Source organism: Myodes glareolus, chromosome 1 (genome assembly GCF_982192425.1).
Source record: "Myodes glareolus chromosome 1, mMyoGla1.1, whole genome shotgun sequence".
NCBI classification, from domain to species: domain Eukaryota; kingdom Metazoa; phylum Chordata; class Mammalia; order Rodentia; family Cricetidae; genus Myodes; species Myodes glareolus.
Window position 1 is genome coordinate 117,853,537 of NC_142026.1, and position 27,721 is coordinate 117,881,257.

A 27,721-nucleotide genomic window follows, 5' to 3' on the forward strand; every position below is an offset into this window, starting at 1 on the left:
AGATCAAAGAAAACCCTTAATTCTTTCCTACTACTACTTGTTTCTCTATGTTCCTGCTAAGCATTTTTATTTCAACACTTGAAATCTACTATCTCTACTAAACCTGTGTGCTTGTAGGATATTAAATTAAATTAAAGGAGTGATGTTCTCCTTCTAACTCAAGATTAGAATTTTCATTTTGACGAATTGCATATTAAATATTATTCTTCAAAAAGAATTGTGTGTTTGATTGGGTCTGAAGGAATTCCGGCTGTATCGAGGACTAGAGTCTGGTCTTTTTTCTATCTCACAATCTTACTTCTAAGATGGTAAATTTACTTAAGTAAACTAATCCTACTCTTTCCCTGAGATTATTTAGTGTCTTGTCTGACCTAACTTCCCTACCAGTGAGACATCATGTATCTAAGTGTAGGAACCCAAACACTGTCTCCCTATTAAGAAGACTTCAAATGCTTACTGTGATGTACTGTATGTGTTCAGGGAAGAAACAGTTTTTGATTAAGAACAGAAGAATTACTAGCAATTTTTTCTAGAATAATATATTCATCCTTGTGAGTGTGGACTTAGTGGGTAATTCAAGAAAATAGCAAAGAGGGTAGGAAGTTGAGAGACGGATGTGGGAAGTTAAAGCAAAGAAACGAGGATGGATATGATCCTATTTCATTGTATGTATGTATGTATGTATGAAATTCTAAAGAAATAAAATAAATATACCCAAGAAGGGACATTGATGTTTATTCTAAATTATATTTTCTTTCATGTTTAAATATCTGTTAATAAAATTTCTTTCTTTTTTAACGGATTTAGTTGGCTTATTTTTCATGTATAAAAATCCTTATGTAGTAGCTATGGTTGAAGACTGGGTCCTCTAAACAGAGACTCTTGTGCAGGTTTTCATAAGTTGATTAGTGAATCCCTGTTAAGGAGGCTTGAGAATGCAGTATCTTTCCAGAGGTTGAGGTTCAGGTAGCTGTAGGTCTTAGAGATGGCATTAAAGGTAGCCTTGGCAAAGTTGCCCAGGATAGTAGAAGTCTTGGCTAATGTATAGCAGTCACCCATGCCAGCCATTATCAGTATCTTCTTGGGCACAGAAGCAGAGACAGTGTCAGCACTTCTGGGGGCAGGGATGAGATTCACCAACACAGAGCCATAGTAGCCTGTTACCTTGTATGGAACAAAGTAAGGCTTGCCTATTTTGCTCCCCCAGTGACCTCTTTGCACAGAGATTATGGAAAGCTTGACCAAGATGATAGCCCTCAATGGTAGTGGCCTACTCCTTGGAGAACTTAATGCCAAGACCAACATAACCATTGTGGTGCCAGTAGTGGCAAAAATCTTGAACCTTGTCTGCTGGCTAGCCTGAATCTGCTTCTGCACTGGCATGCTCTTTAGAGCCTCATCCTTTGTGAATGCACTCATAAAAACGCCAATAATATGATTCTTTAATAGGCAGGGAGAACAGGCAGATCTCCTCCAGGGACTTGATCTTCATGTCCTTCACCAGGCAGCCCAGGTTTGTCACAGGAATGAACTCCTTGTCTTTGTTCTTACCTCCAGGAGCCCCATGTCCTTGACACAGCTACGACCTTGACCCAAGAAAGGGTCTTGATCACAATTATGGCTCCTAAGAACTGCTCCTGAATCTTCTATAGCTGGGTCCCTTGAATCCTCTCTTCCCACCCGTGTCATCAACATTTGCTGCTTTCCTGTAGAGGAAGAAATGATAATAAAGATTCGAAAGAGTCCTTTCAAGGATCCCTCAATATTCTTTTGACTTAAGCAAATATCATCAACCAGCTAATCTCAGTGAGAGAAGGACCTACATTACAGCAATAAAATATGTTTGTAGAATTCTGTGTGGCTTTCCTAGGGCTGTTGGAAAAGTACATCGAATCCTAATTATTTCACTCAGCAAAAATAGATTCTGTCATAGTTCTGAGGAACAGGTATACAAGTAATTATGTAGCGCACATATGGACTCAGTTTGTCTGAGTGAGGGGATCAATCATCATCCACCACCACCAAAATATGTGTTCTTCCTCATTTCCTCTTAAGGTTATATTAGTCTGCATAGTTTGAACGAAGACATGAAATACCCAGGAATTTCCAACAATGCAATTATTTTTTTTCTATTTCTGATAGTTAAATATAGACACTTGTGGTTGTGAATTATGGCATATCACTATTTTAGTCATCTTATAATATAATATAATATATGCCTTGAATTCTTTAATACTAATCCTTTATCTTCAGCTGCTCCAACTGATGGCATGCAGTACTAATTATCCTTCACTGTGATAAACCTAGAGAAAGGAAATGAAAAAGAAGCCAAAAGTAAGTCCATTTTTCCCCAGAAATAATGTAATCTCCCAAGTCTTAGTTACAGTTCCTCACGATGAGCTTGATGGTGAGGCGACTTAGGGTGGTGGGGACAAACGCCTCCTCTTAAGGGATGCTCTATACCATGTGATAAGCATGAGTACTTTCCTTTCCACTCAGGTTACTCATCTGGAGAAATCAGATTGAAGATTTCAGTTGCCTTTTATTCCCTATTCAGAAGGCTACCTTCCTTTCAGTTGTGTAGGATCAGACTACATTGTGTAATATACTCTGCAAGTTCAGACAACAAATGAAAGTGTAAAATATTTTGAAGGGTGTCGATATAAGTAACCACATTGAGAATACGTGTAGATTTCCTTTTTTTCTCTCCTTTTCTCATTTTAACCTAAGAAAGGTAGAATGTGTGCTGGGCTGATAAAAGGTGCCTGTAAGAGTAAGGAAGTAGATAGTTTTCTGTAGCCTGCAACAAAAGTCTAAATATTGGCAAATTCTTTAAAAAGTTGTCAATTGTAATTAATTAATGAATAGAATTTTAGCATGGCTCTATTTTTCCAAATACGTTCTCATATAAATTTTTATTACGAAAAGTATCAGATAAAGTAGCGAAAGAATTTAGCAACAATTCTAAAACCACATGCTTGTTTTTGCTTTTCTTTATTTGCTTCTGGAAGCTCCCTGTCCCTTACAAACCACTGCTTTAAATCTCCAGAATCAGTGGATTAATCTGAAGCAGATTTTAGTCTTCATTTTATGAGCTGCAAAGAATCACGAGCTGAGAGCTCACTTGTCCAGGGATCATGCCGTGAATCCACAGCACTAAAAGGATTCAGACTTTGGGACTCACAAATCAGTGTATTGTTCTTTAGATAATACTATTTTCCAGCAAATGTAACTCAGGTCTTTAACTGAAGATTTTCTCAATTTTAAAGGTTTTTATTCACTGAAATAGCTAACAAAATGGAAAAAAATGCATAATGGCTCATTTACAGAACATTTTACATCCTGTAATTAAGACTCTATGAATCAAACAATACAGTGTCAGCTCCATTTCTTCCTGTAGATATTCTTGGAAATGAGTGCCTCAGCATCTGTCTCTGAGTAAGTTGAGGAGGTGCAGTGAAATTAACCTCGTGCCTTCACACTAAGCTGGTAGACTATAAAAGCTATTGATATTTTTACACACAGAGGTATGGCCAGAGAAGCACAGAATCATATTATTTTCCCAAGCACTTGTTCTTCTGAGATTCAGCAATCAGTGAACATAATTGCCCCCTACCTTCGGATATGGTTGATAATATGCAGTTTCAAATTACTCAAGTACTATTAGTGGGCTGCCCAATTTCCTATAGTTTATTAAATTTGTCGCTGGCAATTGTGTTAATTTATAAGCAGCTCTATCACCTTCTAGAGTGCTAGAATGTTGTGTGTGTGTGTGTGTGTGTGTGTGTGTGTGAGTGTATGCATATACAAGAAATGGTTCTAAGATAAGGACACAGGTAAGGATGGGGCTAGACTGAGTTGAGAGATGCTATCTATAATATCTATAATGAAGTCTAATACAGTTTTCCTTTATGATTTTGTAATTCTAGCACAGCAAATGTATAAAAGGGATGGACCTTGTTTGTGAATTGGCAGCTGGCAAGATCTATAGGCAATAGTTCCTGATGCCACAAATAATACTTCTGTTTTAGAATGTGATCAGTTTACACTTCAATTTAAAGAACCTTTAAGCTTAAATTTAAATTTACAAGGTTACTATTAACATAGAATAACCCGGGTGTGGGTGCACATACCTTTATTCCCAGATCTTGGGAAGCACAGGTACATTGAACTCTGTGAGTTTGCAGCCAGCCTGGTCTACAAGTACTTGTTCCAGGGCAGGCACCAAAGCTACACAGAGAAACCCTGTTTTAAATAACAAAACAAACAAAGAAAAAACAGAAAAAAACAAAACAAAAGTCTCATGCATTTTTTGTAATCCATATGATGCAGATTATAGAATGACCATGTAAGAAAAGAATCTTCAGAACAAAAAGTATGAATTATAATTTATTGTCATTTTGACAGGTTAAGGTGCTCTGTTTTTGCTCGTTAAAAGGTTATAAAAGGCATGTATGTACTCAGTAATATTAGAAGACTGTTTTGTTAATGATTTTAATATAAATGATTCATCTATTCATTCCTCACAGTAGGGTCAAACTTTTCAATTACCAAAATGCTTCTTGAAGTTGTCTGTTGCTATACAATGTATATAGACAGCAGAGATCTTTCCAGCTGTCTTTATTCCTTTCCACTTTTATAGACTGAGGAAGAAAAAATGGCATTCTATTTATCTGCCCAAGTGACACACATATGGACAGGCTAGACCCACATGATGGGTACCATCAGGAAGGATTGATTTGTTTTTTCTCATTTTTTTCTATGAACTATTAAATCTACAAAGTATCTTTTATAAGAAAATATTTCCAAACTATTAATCAAAGGATGTCAAAGTCTTCCTAATGAAGAGCAGCCCTTCAAAAACTTAATATGTTTTCCCTCTCAAGCTACTTTCATTTGTCATGTCTGTTCTCCTACTCTGCTTGGGTTCCATTCACCATCCAAGGTCTCATTTGGCTCTTGGTATTATTCCATCCTCACCCTGCTTGTGCTGGCATATCACAAGACAAACTTCTCATCTACTCAGACTTGAAAACAGCTTTGGAGTGTTCAGATCCAGAGGGGTGCTTTATGGCTGTGGGTGCATCACGCCAAAGTTTGTCCCTGTAGGGAAGCTCTCTGCATTTTACTTTTTATCCCATGCAGGATGCCCTGAATCAGGACATTCTCCTGTCTTGTACTTTGATTCCCAATGCCAAGTCTGTGCTTCTGACCACTGAGGCAGCTTCTCCCAACCATAGTTTCCACTGGAGACACAATCCTTTGCTCCCCACGCGATGGACTTATGATGAAATAACTTTGGAAAGGGAGAAGGAGGTGGAGGATTAGGAGGAGGAGGCACACACACACACACACACACACACACACACACACAGAGAGAGAGAGAGAGAGAGAGAGAGAGAGAGAGAGAGAGAGAGAGAGATGATTTAAAAGAAGACAGGAAATGAAGGAAGAGAAAAAACTAAAAATCCAGCTTTAAAAATACTTCAGGAAATTGTAAGTGCTAGTATTTTGGCTGCCAATTACAATACAAATGTGCAGAGGTCTTTGGGCTCAAGGTTTTCAAATATTTGTTGAAGTGTTTTAGCTTTTGAGTAAGCAGCTGGAAAGGTTAGGATCACATCTCCACTACACTTTAATTTTGACATCCCTGAACTTGTTTGTGAACAATAACCAAACAATTATCTTAAATCATGTTTCATTAGCAAAAAGTCCTAGTCATGTGGCCACACCATCTGGACTGTGGTTGAATGTTATGTTTGAATATAATGCCTTTAAATTTGGCTAATGGCATATCTGTATCTTAAACAGAAAATCTCATTTTGTGCCTTATCCATTAAATTGTATTAGTTGGTTATACATAAAATATTATTTTACATTTAAAAGTTTGTGAAATTTCATCATGTACTTATGAATAAAAGTGCATACTTTCAAACAATAGGGCATAGCTTGACAATTAATATTATGTAGTATAATGCAAAAGCAATACGTAGGGCCTTACTTATTTGAGCCTTAGAACTACTTGCCCTGGAATACATGTAACTGCTAGTGAAGTATAATTAATAATCTAATGATGTAATGGATATACATCATTTATTTTTATTTTTTATTTTTCTCTTTAGCTTTTTTTAAAGTTGATTTTATTGAGCCATACTTTTTCTCTGCATTCCTCCTTTCATCTCCCCTCCCCATCTACCCTCTCCCATGGTCCTCATTCTCCAATTTACTCAGGAGATCTTGTCTTTTTCTACTTCCCAAGTATATTACAATCATATATGTCTCTCTTAGGGTACTCAGTGTTCTCTAGGTTCTCTGGGATTGTGATTTGTAGGCTTTTTTTTTTGCTTTATGTCTAAAAACCACTTATGAGTGAGTAGATATGATATTTGTCTTTCTGGGTCTGGATTACCTCACTCAATATGATGTTTTCTAGATCCATCCATTTGCCTGCAAATTTCAAGATGTCATTTTTTTTCTGCTGTGTAGCACTCCATTATGTAAATGTACCACATTTTCCTTATCCATTCTTTGGTTGTTTCCAGGTTCTGGCTATGATGACAAATTATGCTGGAGAGGTTGTAGGGTAAAGGGAATGCTCCTTCATTGCTAGTGGGAGTGCAATCTGCTACAGCCCCTTTGGATATCAGTGTGTGATTTCTCAGAAAATTAGGAAACAACCTTCCTCAAGACCCAGCAATACCACTTTTGGGTATATACCCAAAGGATGATCAATAGTACCACAAGGGCATGTGTTCACCTATGTTCATAGCAGCATTGTTTGTCATAGCCAGAATATCATTTGTTTTGAATATTGCCAACACATACTATATACAGAATAAACTTTATGCCTTCAAAACTCTGTTTAACATTTATCCATTTAATTCTACTAGAGGATCAAATACAGTTTAAAAATTCCTGTGTAGATGCTCTGCAAATCATGAAAAATGAATGTAAAATTTAATCCCTCAATATCAAAAGGAAAAAATTTATTTGAGGTCAAGTGCAATAATATTTATAATAAATCAACATTGATCAAGATACAAAATAGCAAATATAAACTTAGGGATTTAAAAAATAAAATTATGAAAACAGATCATTTCCAAAATTGGTGACTCTTTCATGGCCTTTGGGTTAATGTAAGCACCTCTCAGGACATTCCTGGGCCACAGACATTGTGCATTACTCTAGAAACAATCTTAGACTTGGAAGTATTAAGAAAGCTGGCTCGTTCTATCCAAGTGCTACTTGCAAAATCGTAAAATAGCTTGTCTTTAGTGTAGGAGCCAGAGAACTCAAGGACATGACAAGAAAACCCACAGAATCAACTAATGTGGCTCATAAGAACTCATAAAACATGCCCTAACAACCAGGAAACCTGCATGGGACTGACTTAAGCCCTTGGCAAATATGTGACAGTTGTGTAGTTTGGTCTGTTTATGGGACTCCTAACAATGGCAGCAGGAGTTCTCATAATGGCTTTTCTGGCTCCTGGGAACCTCTTCCTTAAATTGGATTGCCGTGCCCAGCGTCAATACAAGGGGAGATGCTTAGTTCTGCAGTACCTTGACATGCCATGTTTTGTTGATACCCATGGGAAGCCTGGCCCTTTCTGAATAGAAACAGAAAAGGAGTGGTTTGAGCAAAGTGGGGAGATGAAATGGGAAGAGAAGAGAAAGAGGAAACTGCAGACAGGATATAAAATTAATTAATTAATTAAAAAAGAAGAGTAAAAATTCAGATCTACTATTGTGTGTAAAATTTATTACATAGCATGACTTTGGTTTCTTTTGAATTTGCCTTTGGAGAAATATATAATATATATATATATATATATATATATATATATATATATATATATATATATAAAACATTTGGAGACATTGCAAGATATATTCATTTTGTAAAGGAATTAAGCTCTTTCAAGAAAACAAATGCCTGTAATTTTTGCTGAGCACAGGCTTGTTTCTGACTTACTGCTTTTGTTAGGGAGGTGAGAATAACATTAGATCAGTTTGGTTAAGTCACACAGATGTAGATATTCTATTTGCTTTGCAAATTGTACAAATGCAGTTGTCTTTGGAGGACATTTGAGGTTTCTTGGTTCTGGGCCTCTCCCAGGCATTGAGCATTCTACACATGGATTGTTTTATGTTTTCATGGAAGCTCCAACAGAATCACAGGGCTCAGCCCGGGTGATGCTGAATCAATAACTCTGCTTTCCTGAGTGCTTTGTAAGAGTCACTTTCTTTTATTGCATTTGGTTTCTTTGAACTTTCACCAATTTCTCTTGGGCTTTCCTGAATATATTAAGATGTATAAAACACTGAACCATGATGTCTGAAATCTAACAAATGGGAAAGTCATACTGGCTTTATAATAAATGTACTGTGGATGAGTATAAGAGTTTAGTCGGGGAGTTCTAAAATAAATTTAAGAAGTAAATCACTTTAATGTGAATTATTTTCTGAAATCTTTGTCATTGTGCAATTTTGCAAACCTTTCAGCAATATCATTCTTGAAGTATTCATTTTATAACATGTTGAACATTTAATGAGTCACATAAAATATCTTTTAGCTTCTTTTTCTTATGATATCAAACTTGGTCATCACAGGTGGTGAATTGGTACTATTAATATCACTGTTTTTCAAAGAACAAATTGATACCTATTAAAGTTATAATGCCATAACTATGCTAGAATATGTAGACCTGGGTTTGAGTGTATAAAAGTTTTACTTTAAAGATCAGGCTATCTTTCATATACTACTCAAAATATTGTTAAATGAATCAATATGATGTAGTGGTTTGCAGTTTGGTGATTTCTAAACCTGGGAAACTTGATACTTCATATCAAGAGGTCCTCAGGAAAGAGATATGATGCAACTTACAGTAAAAATACAGCATGGAATTAGTGAAGGAAGTAGTTAGGACAAAGTGGATAGTGCTAAGCTTGGCTGCATTTCAGAAACCCTGAATATCGTAGATAGTCAAATCATAGTGCTTATATACTTATGTGGATTCTTAGAATACTTACAGTTTGATTTAATGCAATTTGTGGTATGACATTTAAAGTTCAGTTGTCTCTACTCTATTTGCATTTGGTAAATCACTTTGTCATTTTGGGCCTCAATTTCCTCTACTGCAAAATAAGGGTAGTTTAATGAACTCTATGTTATAAAATTATATTCAGATATAAATAAAATTAATATACAGAAAATATTATGAATGAAGATTCATTCATAAGAAGTGATCTATAAATAGCAGTTATTGATTGTGAAAGTATACTCATTTTGGATTTGATTGAAGGCACTCCTATTGTTTCTATAAATATACTTCAAAATAAGCAAATGTTTGATACAGAACCCTGAATGTAATAACAAAGTGGTATGCTGTGGGAGTAATGCTCTTCTACATTGTAAAGATTTGTCACTCATATTGTTTTAATAAAAGGCTGATTGGTCAGTAATCAGGCAGGAGGTTACTGTGTCTCTAGGAGAACTATGGGAAGAGGAAAGCTAGAGACACAGTCGCAGGCTAGACACAGAGGAAGTAAGATGAGAATGTCTTATTGAGTAAAGGTACCAAGACACATGGCTAAACATAAATAGGAATTGTGGGTTAATTTAAGTTGTAAGAGCTATTTAGTAATAAGCCTAAGCAATAGGCCCAACAGTTTACAATTAATATAGGCACCTGTGTATTTATTTGGCATTGAATAGCTGAGGGACCTGGAGGGACAGAAACTTCCATCTACAAATGGTGCCCAAAGTTCAGTAACTTCATCCACATAAAACTTGAGAGAGCTTGGGAATGGATTTCGGACAAAAGAAACAAACAACAAAAAAGAACAACAAAAACAAATTCAAGTATTCAAGAATGGCTTCTTGATAGCAGTTTTTTCAAGGATGAGCTATGTTTGCAGGCAGAAGATTGGTCCCTTTAAGAGGAGTTACCTGAATCAGAGTTATCAGAAAAACCAGTATGACTCTTTTAAAAGACCATACTACCAAACACTTAAATGGTGTTTATGAGCAGCCAGCAGCATGTTTCTTGGTGATGGCAATGATCTAGCAACTCCATAGAGGCTCTTGCCAGTACCTCTGTATAAAGCTAAACTCTCAGGAAGTCAAGGAATGGGCAGGGCCTAGTCATGCCAATTAGAAGAATAAAGACTCATGGTCATTAAAAGATACATATATACAGTAAAGAGATATTCAGATTAAAAAACAAAACAAAATAAAAACCTCTAAGTGGTTTACAGGGTGTTTAAAATATATTCAACTTTGGAGAGAAAAGAAAAAAAAAGATGAGAAAGTTCTTTAAAAAGAATGCAGTAATAAAAAAAGCCACATTGGTCAGTAGCCAGGCAGGAAGTATAGGTGGGACAATCAGATTTTAAGATGAGAACCTTAAAACCATGTTTTAAAATGAGAATTCCTTAAGAAGGAGAAATGGTACCAAGTCACATGGCTAACATAGATAAGAATTAGGGATTAATTTAAGTTGTAAGAGCTAGGAATAGGCCAAAACAGTTTATAATTAATATAAGCCCCTATGTGTTTTTTGGGAATGAATGGTTGCCTGACCTGGGGGCACAGAAACTTCCATCTACAGTGGTATTTCTGTAATTCATATAAATTTTATAAGATACAGTATAATATTTAATTTGCATTGTAGATGGGGACATTTTTCCTCAAATTCATCTTGCAGAATGTTATTGATAACTGTCTTAGCCAATGGTTTTTCATCTTTTCCTTTGAGAACTGAGAGGAAGAGAAAGAGTAGAAGCAGAGAATGGGAGAGAGTAAGGAGGAAAGTTCTCTCATACTTCTATAAAGAAAAAAACAGTGCTTGTTACTTTCATATTGCTGATATGAAATATCAAAGTGATAAACCTTAATGGGGGAAAAGTTCATTTTGGCTCATGGATTCAAAGGGCCTTAATCCACAAAAGTGGGCAAAGCATGGTGAATTCATGGTGGTGAGACTTTGTGGAGGAGATTCCCTGCTGATGGTGGACCAGGAATCAAAGAGAGCAAGACTAGACCCAGAAGAAAGATATAATCTTCAAAATCTCACCTAATGGCTTATTTCTACCAAATGGACCCCATCTTGGAAAGATTACAAAACAGTGTCCTCTTCTAAGGAAGAACCTATTTAAAATGTAACATGTAGAAGTCATGTATTATTGAAGAAAAATGGGACCTGAGGTCCCACAGCACAATTTGGGCACACTCTCAGCAACATAAAGCTCTCACACCAACATGACCTCTTACTCTAAGATTTGTTGTTGACATTATGGTTTCAGGATCAAGTATGGAAGACATGAATGTTTGGCAGATACTTAGCCAAACTGTTGTATTTTTCTGGTAGCCATCAATGTTTCATATTTACCTCATATAGTAAAATGTTTTTATTTGTCCCTCTTAATAAACTCAAAAATCATTACTATTTATTATTATTATTATTTTCCAGCATTATTTCAAGTTCCAATTCTGAAATCTCTGATACTCAAAACTAATTAATCTGTAAATTTTTAAAAGGATGTTATATACTTCCATGATAATTGCCAAATTAGGGTATGTTATACATTTCCATTCAATAAGGGGTGAAGAGAAAAATAGATTGATTGATTAGGAGAACAGCAAAATAACTGATGTGGGATTTCCCCCTTTATGCTGTGACTACCATTAATGAATAAAGAAACTGCTTTGGACCTATGGTAGGGCAGAATAGATATAGGTGGGAGAAACTAAGCTGAATGCTAGGAGAAAGGAGGCAGAGACAGAGAGAAGTCATGGAACCACTGCTGCAGACAGAAGTGCTGAAACTTTGCTAGTAGGCCGCGACATCATGGTGATGCACAGATTAATGGAAATCGCTTAAATTAAGAAGTAAGAGTTAGCCAATAAGAAGCTAGAGCTATTGGGTCAAGTAGTAATTTAAATAATACAGTTTGTGTGTGATTATTTTTAGCGCTAAACAGCTGGGAACTAACTAGCAGACTCTTTACTATAAATTGGCCAACCAACATGGTGGGCTAAATCCATGTAAAACTTGAGAGGGCTTGAGAAGGAACTTTAGACACTAAAAAATAAAGTTTAGCCTTATTTGTTTTCCAGAATGGGTTTTGTTTGCTAGCAGCACAATGTGACTCCTTTAATAGAAGTTTTCCTGATTCAGGGGTAGCAGGAAAAAGCCAAACCCAAATGCTGACTTTCTGGGGTCCAATTGTTAGTGTGACCTCTGGCTCTTTTGAGAGACCAAGCATTTAAATGGGATTTGTGAGCAATGTGCTATGGCTTGCTTGGTGGCAACATGGACCAGCTGTATGCTTAGAGATGGGGCAGAGTGCATGGATCTTGAGGGATGTGAGCAGCTCTGCCATGCCTGATTTTGCAGAGCAAGCAGAAAGTACCATATATACCCTAGTAATGGTGTAACTTAAGGTTTTAAGAACTGCTTAGCATTTTAAGAAGCATTCCTGAACAGTAAAGAATTGCAGATACACAATAGGACATACTCAAGCATAAAAGACCTCTAAATGGGTCACAGTGTTGAATAAATGTATGTAGGCTTGGGAGAGAGAGGGAAAAAACATAGTTATAAAAAGAAGTAAATGGTATTTTTAAAAAGGCAAAGTTTTAAAGAGAAAGAATACAGACAGTCATAGACTAAAAATAAACCATGTAAATATAAAAAATTCACAGAGAGTCTAGATTATGTATATATTTGTGTTTTCTTTTAATATTTGACTGTGAAGGAGCTAAGTACAGGGAGATATTTCATTGTATGGACTGCTAAGCTAAACCAGCATGTATATTATGAAGGTATCTTGACTTCAGAATTTGGGTCTAAGGATATGTTGCTTTGGAAAAGGAGTTCTTCTTTTGTTTCCATAGAGGATAAGAACCTATGGATTGCTTCCAGACTAATATGGTTTAATTGACCAAGACCTCCTGAAAGGATGCCTTGAACACCCCTCAAAAAATTACTTAGCCCAATAAAAAGTAGGAAGAAGGTTGGAGGAAACTACACCCATATTCCCAAACACTGTTTATAAAGGTTTTTTACATTTAAAGAGGGATCTGCTGTAGAGATTTGCATTGGCATGGATCTTACAAATTTAAGATCAATTATGTTATACTGTATATATACTGTATATATATATGTATATACACACACATATATATGTATGTATGTATATATATATATATATATGCTCTTGATTAAGGTACTGCTTTTGTGCAGCTACTTTAAAAATGTTATATATAATTTAGAAATACAGGTAATAGAGTCATCTATAATCGTCAAGCTTGTAGTCATACTAGTTAAGTTTTCTAGATGTACAGAGATTTATTTCACATAGATAGATATTCTTCAAACCTTTTAAAGACTACAGAATATGGCATTTAAAATATTTGAAGAATTTAGGACTTTTCATGTGGTGAGGCACATCTGCTCCTGGCAGAGCCAATCTACTCCAAAAGGAAGATGGGTGTCAAAGAGACTCCTTATGGAGTTTGTTGGCCATTTGGGCAAGAAACTGCTCTTGCCTGGACTTCTTGATGGTATGCTATATGAACTGGACATGAAGGAGCCACAAAGAAATAACTGCTGAACTTGAATAAAGGTGAGACAATCCTTTGGGGTTCCTGTTTCATGAAAGAGTCTGCTAGATGTTCTTCAGGACATAGAAAAAAGTGACTGACAAACTTTCAGTATAGACAGAACTGTCCTTGAAATTTCCTGCTTCATGGAAAAGTCTGCTGGACACTATGGGCCTGTAGGCTGAAGACAGATACCCCAATGATACAGAAGAACTTTGGGTGGCTGTCCAGGCAGCAAGATGTCTCTATAATTTCTAGAGTTTTGAAAGTTGTTTACAATGTACTTCCTGTTTATTTACACAATAGTATATCCTTTTGGAATTTTTGATGGAGTGAAGAATTTATAGTTATAGATATAGTTATAGTTTTCTTTAGTTATGATAAAAGATAAAGTAGAAATAAATATTGTAACTCTATATGTAATTTTACTATGTTAAAGTTAAAACCTTCCTTTTTATTTAAAGAGAAAAAGGGAGGTGTTGTGTGATTTCCCTCTGTATGCTGTGATTACCATTAATGAATTAAAAAAAGTGCTTTGGACCTATAGCAGCGCTTAACAGAGCTAGGTGGGGAAAACTAAGCTGAATGCTGGGAGAAAGGAGGCAGACTGCCAGTGTTATTTGCACCTATCCCAGAGTCATGTAAAGTTTACGTTAGAAAAATTTGAACTTTCTTCAGAAATATTGTTCTCTTTAAAATATTTTCTAACTTATTTTTAAAAATTTAAACAATCCATTACACCTTTATTATTTTTTTAAAGAAATTTCAAATAGCAAACACCACATAGTGAAATTCTGAGGATCTCAGAGAACTTCTATACTCTCAGAATAGCCACATGGAACTGTCAAGATTCACACTGATTTTACAATGCTAGTATTAAATATATCTTAATGCATTTAGCCACTGCCATAAAATGAAAAATCCATGATAGATATTCAAGTTTATATTAAAATTTGCACAATATTTGAGTATATTTTAAGTAAAAATAATATGCATCATATAAATGCCTTGTGTATTCTATATTTATAGTGTTAAAGAAACTCCCCCAATAAGGAAGAAGTCACTCAGGCCCATGATTCTATGCTTTAAATAGTAATACTAAAATATAGTTTCTCTGTAATTAGGATATTGACACTTCTAATTGACACTCTGGAGATGCTGACCTACCCAGAGAGGACTGGATTCTGTTTGTGAGGGAGCTAAAAAAAATAGTGGAACCACAATCTCTAGTGACCTATCTGTTAGCTAGGGCACAGACAATGGTTGATAAGCAATGGAAGGCAAGTGGATGTATTTTGTGTCCAGGAATTGAAAAGGAACAGAAGATATGTCAAAGAAATGCCCTTTGGTAGTCAAGTCTCTAACATCTGGCAGTGCCTGCCTAAACAACTACTAATTTATACATTCTATATTCTATTTGGTAATTTCAGCAGCTCTTGAGCAGAGAAGAAGAATGTATTTATTCTTTCCATAACGACTGGGGCACAAGGGCCATGAAAGGACATACCCTGGATCTTCTAGCCCTCACCAGGTGTCATGATCTCAGAGTATACTTTGCTCCATGATCTCCACATTGCAGGTACACAGTTCTGTGCTTTGGACCCCGTGAAATGAATTCCACATCCAAGGATCATGAGAAGGACTCTGATCTGGTTACCCAGAGTCTGTGATTCACTGCTACTCTGACTGCCAGTGTCTTGGATTTATGTGTCTGTTATATCCTGAGCTACAATATGTCTTGTTTACAGTCAAGCACATACCACTATTCCTTCTTCCTTTGCTAACCTTGCACAAAGCAGAAGCCAGGTCTTGTTAAAAAATTTCATTCCCTGTACACACTCTAAAACTACTTTGTGTGTTGAATTTTAATTGCTGCTATTACCACTTATCCTGGTTGATTGTTTACCGTAACAGTTAAATCTTGTCCATCACATGATATGTTATGGTAGACTCCTTTTTGTAAGTGGTATCACTTACCCTTTGCTGCTGCTTCTGCAAGCTTTGTGGAGTGGCACTGTCTTTCTTTAGTCTTTGTTGACAGCATCCAATATAATGGTCATTTGGAGTGGGTTTTTATGGGGCCTGTCAGGATTTAGCTATGTTTTACACAGTAAAGCTAGTATTAAATGACAACGTGCATCATAGCAGAGACTTCACAACCGTTAACTTGGAGGCAGCGAATGTGTGGACGACGACTACACTTTGTGAACTGTGGAGAAGCTAAGATAACAAATAAAGGAATATTGAAATCCAGGGGGGTTTTGAATATTGATCCTATAACAACTTTCTGATCTCTAGTGTGTGTTCGAGATGCTACAGGAAGGTGGCCGTAGCTCTCCTGCGCTGGTCTCTTTGCACAGCAGGTGATATGCTGAACATAATAACCCGCTGTTTAATTTTTTAGTTAAAAAAAATAAAATGAGATGAGAATGAAGTCACAATTGCTTTAGGCAAGTGTCTTCTAAAAATGTTTGTGTTTAGAAATGAGCTAATTTGATTAGAGAGCCGTGAAATCTGCTCAACAGTATAATGGAGCATCATATAAATCTAAACTGGCAAAAACCCAGGCCTTTGAAAATTAATGAATATTCAGTATCGACATGCTCTGGAAATAGATGTCTTAAATGTGAGGAAGAAAGATCAGGGGAGAAGTGAAGATCTGATAGCTTTGGGACATTTTCCTGTCTGTCCTAGAGTGTTGTGGCAGAAGAGCCACTTAAATAAATCACCATAAAAATTTATAAATGTATAGTCAGGGTCAATGTTTTATTCATTTATTTTTGTATTCTTCAACCCTCAAAATCTCTACCTCACTCTCCTCATCTAGTACTTTGTCAAACATTTGGGAAAATTTTGTCAGATGATGGATGAAAGGAACTATCAGGGTTGTCTCTATATTTATCCCTTGCAGAACCAACTGGCTATGAGAGTCTTTACGGTAAAGGGGAAAAATGGGTTCCATGATAACAAAAAGGAAAATGGGGATGTACTATTTATATCTATTAATCCAACTATTAAAAGCATAAAAATAAGTAGCCAGTCATCATCGTATACTGTTTTGCCAGAGGCCAAATGTTGATCTCGTAAGTAATTGATACAAATTCATAGGAAAGTTTCCCCATTTGTCTTATTAAAATGGAAAAAGGGAAAACATATCCCAGTGCAAATAAACATGTACTCTTGCCCTAGTGGCACAGATCGATAATCCCACCTTCTCTGAAAACCAAGGTAGAGGGATCACAACTAAAGTCCTTCTGAGCAGGTATGTCAGAGTAACAAATAAAGAGAGGGTTGTCAAGACCACTCAGCCAGAGAGTGCTGCCCTAGCATAAACGAGGTTCAATTCCAAATACTGCAAAACGAATTAACAAACAGACATATAAGCAAACAAATAAATAAGCAACCAGATATAGTGGTACATATGTATAGTTTCAGAATTCAAGAGGTAGAGGATGGGAAATCACATGTCCAAAGCCGTCATCAGATATGTACTTTGTGTGAACTTGGCATGAACGACATGAGATCCTATCTCAAAATAACAAATAAGTAATTGAAAACAAGCAAACAGAAAAGGAGTAAAGAAAGCATCAAACTGACAGTACTTAAATATCTGAAGCTCTCTAGCCAGCACTGATGTGTGTGACTATTCTTTGCCCAGTTGCCCAGAGAATGCGTGAAACTATTAATGGACGGCATAGCTCAGCTAATTTAGATTCTGGCATAAGTCCAGAAAACATCAGAATCTAGCCACAAATCAGTACTTGTCCAGACACTAAGTTTATCTCCATCTCTACAGGTCAAATTGCATCAAGGGGTAGCAAAATTTGTTTAGGTGAAGAATGAGGCATGGCAAAGCTCTGGCAGGACAGAGCTATGATAACAGATGTGCTGCTAAGGTGGCCTTAGGGAAACATCCCTGGACCGCACCAATCCTTATTAGCATCTATTAGATATCCAACACAGTGGATGAATGTCAATCGGAAGCTGGTGCCCTTTAAGGGCCTCAGACTGCAGTAGCTAAAATAATTCACAGACATAAATAATTAAGATGGAGAGAATTTCTGTCAGGAAAATGAGCTCCCTGGTAGAGCAGATTCATTTTCTATGTTGATGCAGTCCTAATTTATATTTCTCACCATATGTTCCTGACCCACCATTCCATTTGTCCCACAGCTAACAAATGTTTTCTTGGTTGTCCACTTGCAACTTTGTGTCCAAATGTAACCTTTTGCAAGGCTTCCCCTCTTTATTGCCCAGCTTCACTCTTCCAATTAAGATGCCTTGTGTGCATGGATAGTGTGTGTGTGTGTGTGTGTGTGTACATTCATATGTGTAAATGAAGGTGCTCATGTTACAGTGACATGTCATTCAACAGTGTGCAGGTCAGAGAACAACCTCATTTATGACAGGATTTTTTTGTTTGTTTTTATTCTACGTATACACACATGGATAACTGACTGAAAACTTCTGCGACTTTTTTTTTTTTTGCCTCTGACTTGCATGACCACAGAGACAATAAATGAGGAGTCCAAAAGCATGATTTTTGTTTAGCTTCTGGGCTCCAATGTCAGGTGAGAAGAGTGAAAGATTTTAGACTCACACAACTATGTGCATTACCTTTCTAATAGTTTTTCTGAAGGCGAAGGAAATACCAGTGGGAAGGTATGGCATAATTTCATCTACAATTTTATTTTGGGCATTCGGACACCATTCCTTTTCCTCTTGACAAAAGCATATCCCCAGTTTCGTGAAAGTTTGTCATTCTCTGTGCAGTTTAAGCCATTCCCAGTCACAGCAGTGAAATGTCATTGGCTAGCAATAATCTACCATATCGTTTGTTTTGGCCAGAATTATTCATTTGAGGGCCTAGATTCCAAATGTAAGCAAAGCATTGAGAGACAACATTTTCTGAAATTTGGGGACACGATGCTTTGCTATTTGGGGCTGGGGAAAAGCATTTGTACCTCTCTATTTCATAAGAATGTGGAACAGAGGTAGGTCAAGGAGGCACTGAGCCATTGCATGCACCAAGCACAGAAAGTTACTGAAGCAAACATCAATGAGACAGAGCTGAGAATATCTGACACTAGGGGTTCTGTTTGTGACATCTGACCTGGCCAGGAAAGTCCTCACCAAAAGTCAAAAGACAAGTTGAGAACGTTTTGTTGCAGGAACCAACAGCTTTTCTTTACAGCTGGAGCTACTAGAACTGGAGATGTCTTTCAAATCTTCGTAATCTCAAAGACTGCACACTGAGTACAAGGAGCAACATTAAAGTAGGAACTTGATGTTTAGTTCCCTCTTGCACATTGGTCAATTGCTTATCAATAACACTGTTCACTCTTGTGAAGTAATCACACATTCATTAAAATTCTGTGATGAATTAGACTTCAGATCCCTTGATTATCTATTGATTTATTTTAGTTATTTTATCTATGTGTATATATGCCATGTGTGTTCATTGTCATGGAATACCAGAATAGAGTGTCTGGTTCCTTAGAGCTGAAATCACAGGTGTGTTTTGGGAACAAAACCTGAATTCTCGAAAAAGAATAAGTGCTTTTAACTACTGAGCAATCTCTCTAGCCAAGAAAGTATTTTTTTAAAAAATTTTCTCAACTCTCACACTAATGTTTTACTTGCTAATAGTGCAAACACTAACTTTTCCTGTTAAGCATTATGTGGGATATGCAGAATTTGAGGCAGATGACATGAAATGGGCTTCATCTAACCCTAGTTATTTTCAAAAGGTCTCATTACCATATGCTAACACACTGAGATAGAGTTTTAACATGTGAATTTTAGGAGTAAGTAGGCATTTGGTACATAAAAGTAGAAGTAATATTTCTGTTTAATCAATAAAATTGACAGCAGTCTTTCCATGATTTCAATTCATGCTACAGAGAAATTGGTGAGAAGTCAAAGAATTTGATCCATTATGAGTGCTAAGAGATACAGATTCTCCCCAGCCCTTCCCTGGAAGAAAGACTTCAGCAGGAGACCTAAACAGAATCTGTTGAAAGTTTAGGCAGTGGAACTGTTAGTAAATGTATTTCTACATTTTAGACAAGTCAGTGTTTAACATCTTGCTATGGCAGCACAAGAAGATAGCTTACTTTCCTAGCAAACATTTGGTGATGCTGTCCACATTATTAATAATCTTGAACTTTAAGGATCACTTTGGTATTTTTCGATGAGGGATGATGATGCATTCTTTAAAGAAAAGGGGATGTTAGAGAGTGTGGATCTAGTGATGTCAGTTTCTACGTGGGAACCATATATTTTCACCAGATGTTCTATTCCTTTGAAATCTGGACCCATTAGAAATACGACCTTTCACTAGAAACAAAGCTTAAGGGATTTATGTGAAAAAGAAACACAGGTCACTCATAGACACTAATAAAATGTTGTATGTATTACCATAAGTGACAATGAAGATGAGGTCAGTCCTTCAATTTGAAAAGTGAATGTTGCTAAAATAGCAATAATTCTCATGCGATATATTAAAAAAAAAGCCTGTCCTCCAAATGTCTGGGCTCAGATATATAAAATTTAATCACAAGGAACTTTTCAGCCAATTTCATATAGATAAAATTATGGCTAAAATTTTTATGAAATTTATCTCCTATTAATCATCTTAATTTATCAAATATAATCAATAAATCTAAACATAATGACATATAGTGCTCAAACTGCCAACAATTATGGAAAATTCTTTCTAAACACTTGATCAGTTCTTTCTTTATCGGAAAGTTCAATACTATGGCCTCCTGCCATATTAAATGTGGTTCAATGTAAAAAAGATGATACATTCTTTAGGAAATGCCTTTTATGACACAATAACCTCTTCACTTTCTAGAAAACACATTGTAAGTGTATTGGGATCCTATTTAATTTGACATGCAATCCAAAGTGTTGATCAGTGTCAAGAAAGACTTTAATTTTCCCTAAAAATTATTTTACATTTGTTAGTTGAACTTTCAGTTGCTAATTATACCATATTTCAATTTTCAATATAATCCTATAATCGAGGATATAATAATGATATGATTTGAGTGCAGCACATTTTAGCAGTGTAATTATTTCTATCAAATGCTAGAAAAGTATTTAATGAAGAAAAACAAAACATGTCACTAGGAATAACTAAAGGATATATTTTGGATGGAATTTTCATTATAAAAGGAAGTTAAGACTATTTCTCTTGGAGAAAATATTTTATTCCACAAGTCAGGCAAATGTTACAGAGTAGCCTACGAGTAATGAGGGGAAGGAAATTCAAAAGCAGAGAAAAACATTAACACAACAGCAAGTGGATGCATTGATAAAGGGTTCATTTTACAGCTTTAAGTGTGAACTGTATTATTTCAGAGGTAAGGTTAAAATTGAAGACTCTTAGATATAATTTACTCCTACTTTCTGGCCATATATCAGACCCTATCGTCACTGTGTCATGGAAGGTAAGACCGGGTTGAGCCTGTGATGCAGAAGCTATGGAGAGAAGAAATTCATTACTTCACAGGGTGTCTCATCGCCTTTGCATCAGTGCATACTTGTATATTCTTAGTTGCATATATTTCCACTAGTTTTGTTAGTTATAAATGAAAGCTACTATTAAGTTTTACTAATATATTCAGCCTGTCATATATATAGCACAAGGTCACCCATGTGAAAAGTATACATTATGTTGACTTCATGATGAACAGGGAACAAATATTTATCCCAAGTAACTTTAAAACTGTCTTAGTTGTTATTTGTTTAAACAATATGAAAAATAAACTATTACATGAACCACCAGGAATACAAGAGTAAAAACAGTACATTAACCAACATGCATTTTTTTTTATTTTTTCCTGCGAACCGTGTGGCTTTTATCTCATGGATTCTCTTTTTGCTGATGATTCTATTAAATGCATCTGAGATAGATGAATTGTATCACAAAAAAGTTTATTTTGTCATATTTAGAAGAAAAATGCCAACTGAGACACTGGTCATAAAAATTCATTGTTCCAGCAGCTGTTTGGTTATAAAATTATTATACTAAAAGCTTATAAAGACATGCTGCACACTTCATTGAGAGGGAAAGTGGTGTTTTATGACTTTTCTGCACTTCTTAGACATGGTTTTCAGTAATGAGTTAAAACAACTTTCTAACAACAACAGAAAAATGCTTTCCTGAATTTTCTTTAGAATCGCAGGGGAAAGACTTGACTGGGCAGGAAAAGAACATGGGCTAGGACTCCATGAAGTGGCTTTGATTACTTTGAATTCTTTTTCCAAGGTGACTTTGGAAAATCATAAATTAATGAATATTAAATTTTCTTATATATGAAAAGATAAAATACCTGCACTGGCTGCTGCAAAGAATGGTGTTAAAAATCAAGTGATGCCTTATGATGGCCCGTGGTACTGAAAGGAAGAGTGCTGTGGAAACATGGAGGCCTCGTTTCAAATCACAGGATGATTTGGAACTTTCTGGTTGAGACTATAGTCCTGTAGGACAGGCCAACAAGCAAGTTTATATATGTCACAGTATTAGATACTACCGGGTCACAACACCCACGCCTACGTGCTCTTCAAAATAAAAGCACAAGTGTAGTGCTCACCACTTTATGCCTCACCTACTTCAATATGATGCAATTTTAGGCAACATCCACTAATTCCAAGTCTGATAGTCATCAAACCTACATCTAAATCTGCTTTAGTGTTGAGCTAAATTTGAAGTTCACACTCCCAGTGTTTTGGGTATCTTTTACGTTTGGGTAACAATTTACCCAAAGGTTTAAACAGGAAATTGTTGCACCTTTGACAGGTTTCAAAATTCATAACTCATGCTTTATATAAAGTTAACTAAAAAGAGATCAGTGTAAAAGGGCCAAAAGTATTCCTATTCCTAAAAGTATTTACAAGTTTGAATTCTTAGATATGACAACCAAAGCAATAGGAGCCAAAAAAAAGAATAATCTGTTGGATTTAATCAACAATAAATCTCTAGGTCTCCAAAGATACATAATTGACAAAGATATAATTTTCAGAATTTCTAAACTTTTACCATCTTACTCTACAACAAAATTCAGTACTTCAGTTAAAATGGTCATAAAATTTCCAGTATATATTTTTTCAAAGATGATATTTAATTGTTCAGTAAACATGTGTAAACTTAATACAGTTGTTCAATGATAGATATCAAAACTACATGAAATTTCATTTAATAGCTACTGTGATAGCTATTATGTATAAGTATGCTTGCCAGTATTATCATAATCATAAAAAATAGTTTGGCAGGGAGATGGAGAAATGAGGACCCTTCGACACTGTTGGCAGGCTTGCAAAATGTTATGGCCACTGTGGAAAATAGTTTGGCAAACATAAATAAATAATCTATCACTAATCAAGTAACTAACTGGTTTATCACATATACACTAACTGTTAATCAAGTTCAATGACTTAATTAAATAATATGAAATTAGAATTTTTATGAGTAAATTGTCAAATGCCTGCAATTTTATACCTTTATATTATTCATATCCTGCCTCTTCATGCATGAGAAATGGAGGGACTTATTATTTAAATATAATTTTTCAAAAGACCAAGTTAAAAAATAAAACTATAGTACCTATTATATTATTTCATCATTTAGATTCATCATGACCTTGGAATATAGGTAACAGAGATCCTGCAGAGTCTGACTTCACAACAATGTAAGAAAAAGAGAAAATAGTATTTGGTGCTGCAAGGCTATAATCCTAGCACTTGGGAACCTGAAACATTTTTGTTGTGGGTTTAAGGCCAGCTTGGATTACATCACAAGTTCCAGGAAATCAGGCACACATGACAAAAACCTGTCCAATGAAATAAAAATAGGACAAAGAAAATTAGTAAATAGGAGATTAATTTTTGATATATTAATTTATTAACAGTAAAAATTTAATAGTTTAAGTGTGATACTGCCTTCTTAGTTTAACTATCGAATCACTCTGCCCATACAAAAAGACACTTAAAATCTGTAAAGAAATAAACACTGAATTAACTGCTTTCATCAGGAAATAGAATACTGAGTATGGGTCACATTCCCCTGCCAAGTCAATTATGATTGACAGAGGGTAAAGTTATTGATTAGGCAGCATAGTTCTAGATCTACTACTGATAATAGCAAGTGGGAAGCAAAGTCCTAGGTGAAATATACTAAACCTGGGGAAAACAAAGTCTAATGTATGTTACCACAACAGAGCTTCTGATATTAGAAGTGAATTGAGGATGAAGTAGTGGATCAGGTAGCCACATGCAAGAGAGGACCAGTTAAGACTGCATCTGATTTCCTTTTTTATGTTCTTCCTCCTTCTGCTCCTCATTTGGACCATGGGGGGCTCAGTCCGGTGCTCCAATGTGGGTCTCCGTCTGTATCGCCATCCATCGTCGGATGAAGGTTCCCTCTGGTCTTGCCTTCTTTGCTCACGTTCTCTTTCCTTCTGCTTCTCGTTTGGACCTAGGGAGTTAAGTCCAGTGTTCCAATGTGGGTCTCTGTCTCTATCTCCATCCATCGCCAGATGAAGGTTCTATGGTGATAAGCAAAATATTCATCAGTATGGTTATAGGCCAAGGCCAGTTCAGGCACCCTCTCCTCTGTTCAGAGAACAATCTAGAGATCTCTCCTTGGACCTGGGATCCCATTTATGATCAAGTGACCACGAGGGGTGCGATCACCCACTGATACAAGGGGACTGATCTAATGAGAGTTCACCAAGGCCAGTTGAACTGGGACTGAACGAGGACGCAATCCAACCAGATTCTCTGAATGTGGCCGGATTCTCTGAATGTGGCTGGCCCAGAGTCTTTCTGAAAAGCCATTGACAATGACACTGGGACTTGTTTCCTCTGCATATACTGGATTTTGCGGATCCAGTCTGTTTGGATATTCACCTTCCTGGACCTGGAGGGAGGAGGGAGGAACTTGAACTTCCCACAGGGCAGGAAGCCCTGACTGCTCTTAGGGATGAAGAGGGAGGAGGAGGGGGAGTGGAGGGAGTGGGAGGGTGTTGGGAGGAGGGGCGGAAATGGAAACTTTTATAATTTAATAAACTTTGAATTTAAATATAAAAAAAGACTGCATCTAAATGTTAAAATGTGCCAAGTCTGAGTGCTGAGTTTGATCAACCTACAGTCAACTCAAAGAGAAATTAGTATAATCAAATAATTATCACTTAGCAATGTGATTTCTAGTAAACTATCAAATGATTTTGAAACAGTTATGGATTTTTTGGTATTTGGAAAAATAGTACAGATGGTTCTCATATGCTCTGAATCCAATTTATCCCCGTACTGCCTTTATCTCACATAAATAAAGTACAATAAAGGTGCAAGAAGTTAGAATCTTATTACATATCTATTCTTCTATATCATATCTATCTATCTATCTATCTATCTATCTATCTATCTATCTATCTATCTATCCATTAAAAAGTTTGCACTTTCTCCCCACCTCCCATTCCCCTCCTGCTCTCCCACTCACCCTCCTCCCTACCCTCCCTCCTTAAGAGAGGACAGGGTACCCTGCCCTGTGGGAAGTCCAAGCCCCCCCCCCCCCACATCCAGGCCTAGAAGTTTTGCATCCAAATAGACTAGGGTCCCAAAAAGCCAGTAAATGCAGTAGAAACAAGTCCCAGTACCTTTATCAATGGCTTCTCAGTCAGCCTCCATTTTCAGCCACATTCAGAGAGTCCGGTTTGATGGCATGCTCATTCAACCCTGGCCCAGCTGTATTTGATGAGCTCCCAATAGAACAGACACACTGTCTCAGTGTGTGGACCAACCACTCGCGGTCCTGACTTCCTTGCTCATCTTCTCCGTCCTTCTGCTCTTCAACTGGACCTTGGGGACTTACTTCATTGTTCTGATGAGGGTCTCTGTCTCTATCTCCATCGTCGCCGGATGAAGATTCTATGGTGAGATTCGAAATAATCGTCAGTGTGATAGTGGGACAAGGCCAATTAAGGCACCCTCTACTCTGCTGCCCAAGGACCTAGCTAGGGACATCCCTGTGGACACCTGGGATCTGCTCTAGAGCCAAGTCTCTTGCCAACCCTAAAATGACTCCCTTAATGTAGATATCTTCTTCCCTGCTCCTGTATCTGCTCTTCCTCCATCTCTGCCCTTCCACTCCCCCAAGCTCTCTCCAGTCTTTCCTTTCTTCCTTCTTTCTCCCCCTCTCTCCTTCCCCCACCCTCACTCCCACCCCTACCCCACCCCCTTGCACCCAACTTTTTCCCCACAATCTTGTTTGCTTCCAATTTCCAGGAGGATCTATATATGTTTTTCTTTGCATTCACCTTGTTATTTGGCTTCTCTAGGTTTGTGAACTATAGGCTTAATGTCCTTGGTTTATGGCTAGAGTCCACTAATGAGTGAGTACATACCGTATTCATCATTTTGGGTCTGGGTTATCTCACTCAGGATAGTGTTTTCTATTTCCATCCATTTGCAAGCAAAATTCAAAATGTCATTATTTTTTACGGCTGAGTAGTACTCTAATGTGTATATATTTCACACTTTATTTATCCATTCTTCCATTGAGGATCATCTAGGTTGTTTCAGGATCTGGCAATTACAAATAATGCTGCTATGAACATAGTTGAATAAATGCTTTTGTATAACCCCAGTAGCACAGACAACAAGAGTAACAGTGAATAAATGAGACCTTCTGAAACTGAGAAGCTTCTGTAAAGCAAAGGACACTGTCATTAAGGCAAAAAGGCATCCTGCTGAATGGGAGGAGATCTTCACCAACAAAGGTCTGATCTTCAAAATATATAAAGAACTCAAGAAACTGGACATGAAACTTCTAATTAACCCAATTAAAAAATGGGGTACTGAACTGAAAAGAGAATTCTCAGCAGACGAAGTTCAAATGGTCAAAAGACACTTAAGGTCATGTTCAACCTCCTAAGCAATCAGGGAAATGCAAATCAAAACAACTTTGAGATACCATTTTATACCTATCAGATGGCTAAAATCAAAAACACCAATGATAGCCTAAGCTGGAAAGGATGTGGAGTGACAGAAACACTCATCCATTGTTGGTGGGAATGCAAACTTGTGCAGCCACTTTGGAAATCAGTGTGGTGGTTTCTCAGGAAACTGGGAATCAATCTTCCTCAGGATCCAGCAATACCACTGTTGGGAATATACCCAAGAGATGCCCAATCATACTACAAAAGCATTTGTTCATCTATATCATTTTATCACATTTGTAGGTCTGTGCAACAACTACTTCAGTCATGACAACCAGCTATTGAATCACTGAAAAAGTATCTCTTATGCCATTTTCTCATGGTTAAATTTATCCTCTCTCTTTCATTCCAATATCCTCATTAGTTGATAACCTTTGAGCTCTAGTCCATTTCTGGAACACTATCTTTCTGAGATTGTTAGATTAATGAAATATATAGTATGTAACCATTTTATGATTTGATTGTCCAGTTAACTAATTGGATTTTGCACTCAGCATAATGTCCTGATGTTATGCAAAATATTGAGTATGTCAATAACTTATTGCATTATTGATGAGTAATATACAATGGTTTTGAATGCATAATATCTTGCTCAGCCATTCAACTACCACAGACTGTTTTTATCTTACGAATTTTTAACTATTACAAATTAAGTAATATACATACTTTATGATGGAGTACATGTTTTCATTTATTATGCAAAAAATAATGTATAAAGGTACCCTTGTTAAATTGTATGGTTCTTGTGTGTTTTTTTTTCTATGAAAGTATTTGTTCTTCAGATTGTTTCTATCGTTTTATATTCTCATTGGCAAAGAACAAGAGATTTCATTTTCTCTATATTTGGCCAGCATTTCATCATGGGGAATTTAAAAACTTTAGCCATTTTGATGAATGTATTTCTCATCACAGGTATGATTGTCCTGAATTTGTCTCATAGATATTGATGAGGAACATCTTTTTATATGTGTTCATCTATCCATGCCCTGTGTTGGATGAACTAGCTCTTTACTATTTCACTTCTTTACTAATTACGTTTTAATTTTAATGTTGAATTTTGAGAGTTCTTTACTTATGTCGTTATGGGATAATCTTTTTGTAAATTTTAA

General features: G+C 36.3%; 1 pseudogene; it reads right to left on the minus strand.

Annotated features, from left to right (window-relative positions):
- Positions 1-868: 868 nt before the first annotated feature.
- LOC146895820 (small ribosomal subunit protein uS5 pseudogene) lies at positions 869-3,139 on the minus strand (annotated as a pseudogene).
- Between the last annotated feature and the right edge of the window lie 24,582 nt (positions 3,140-27,721).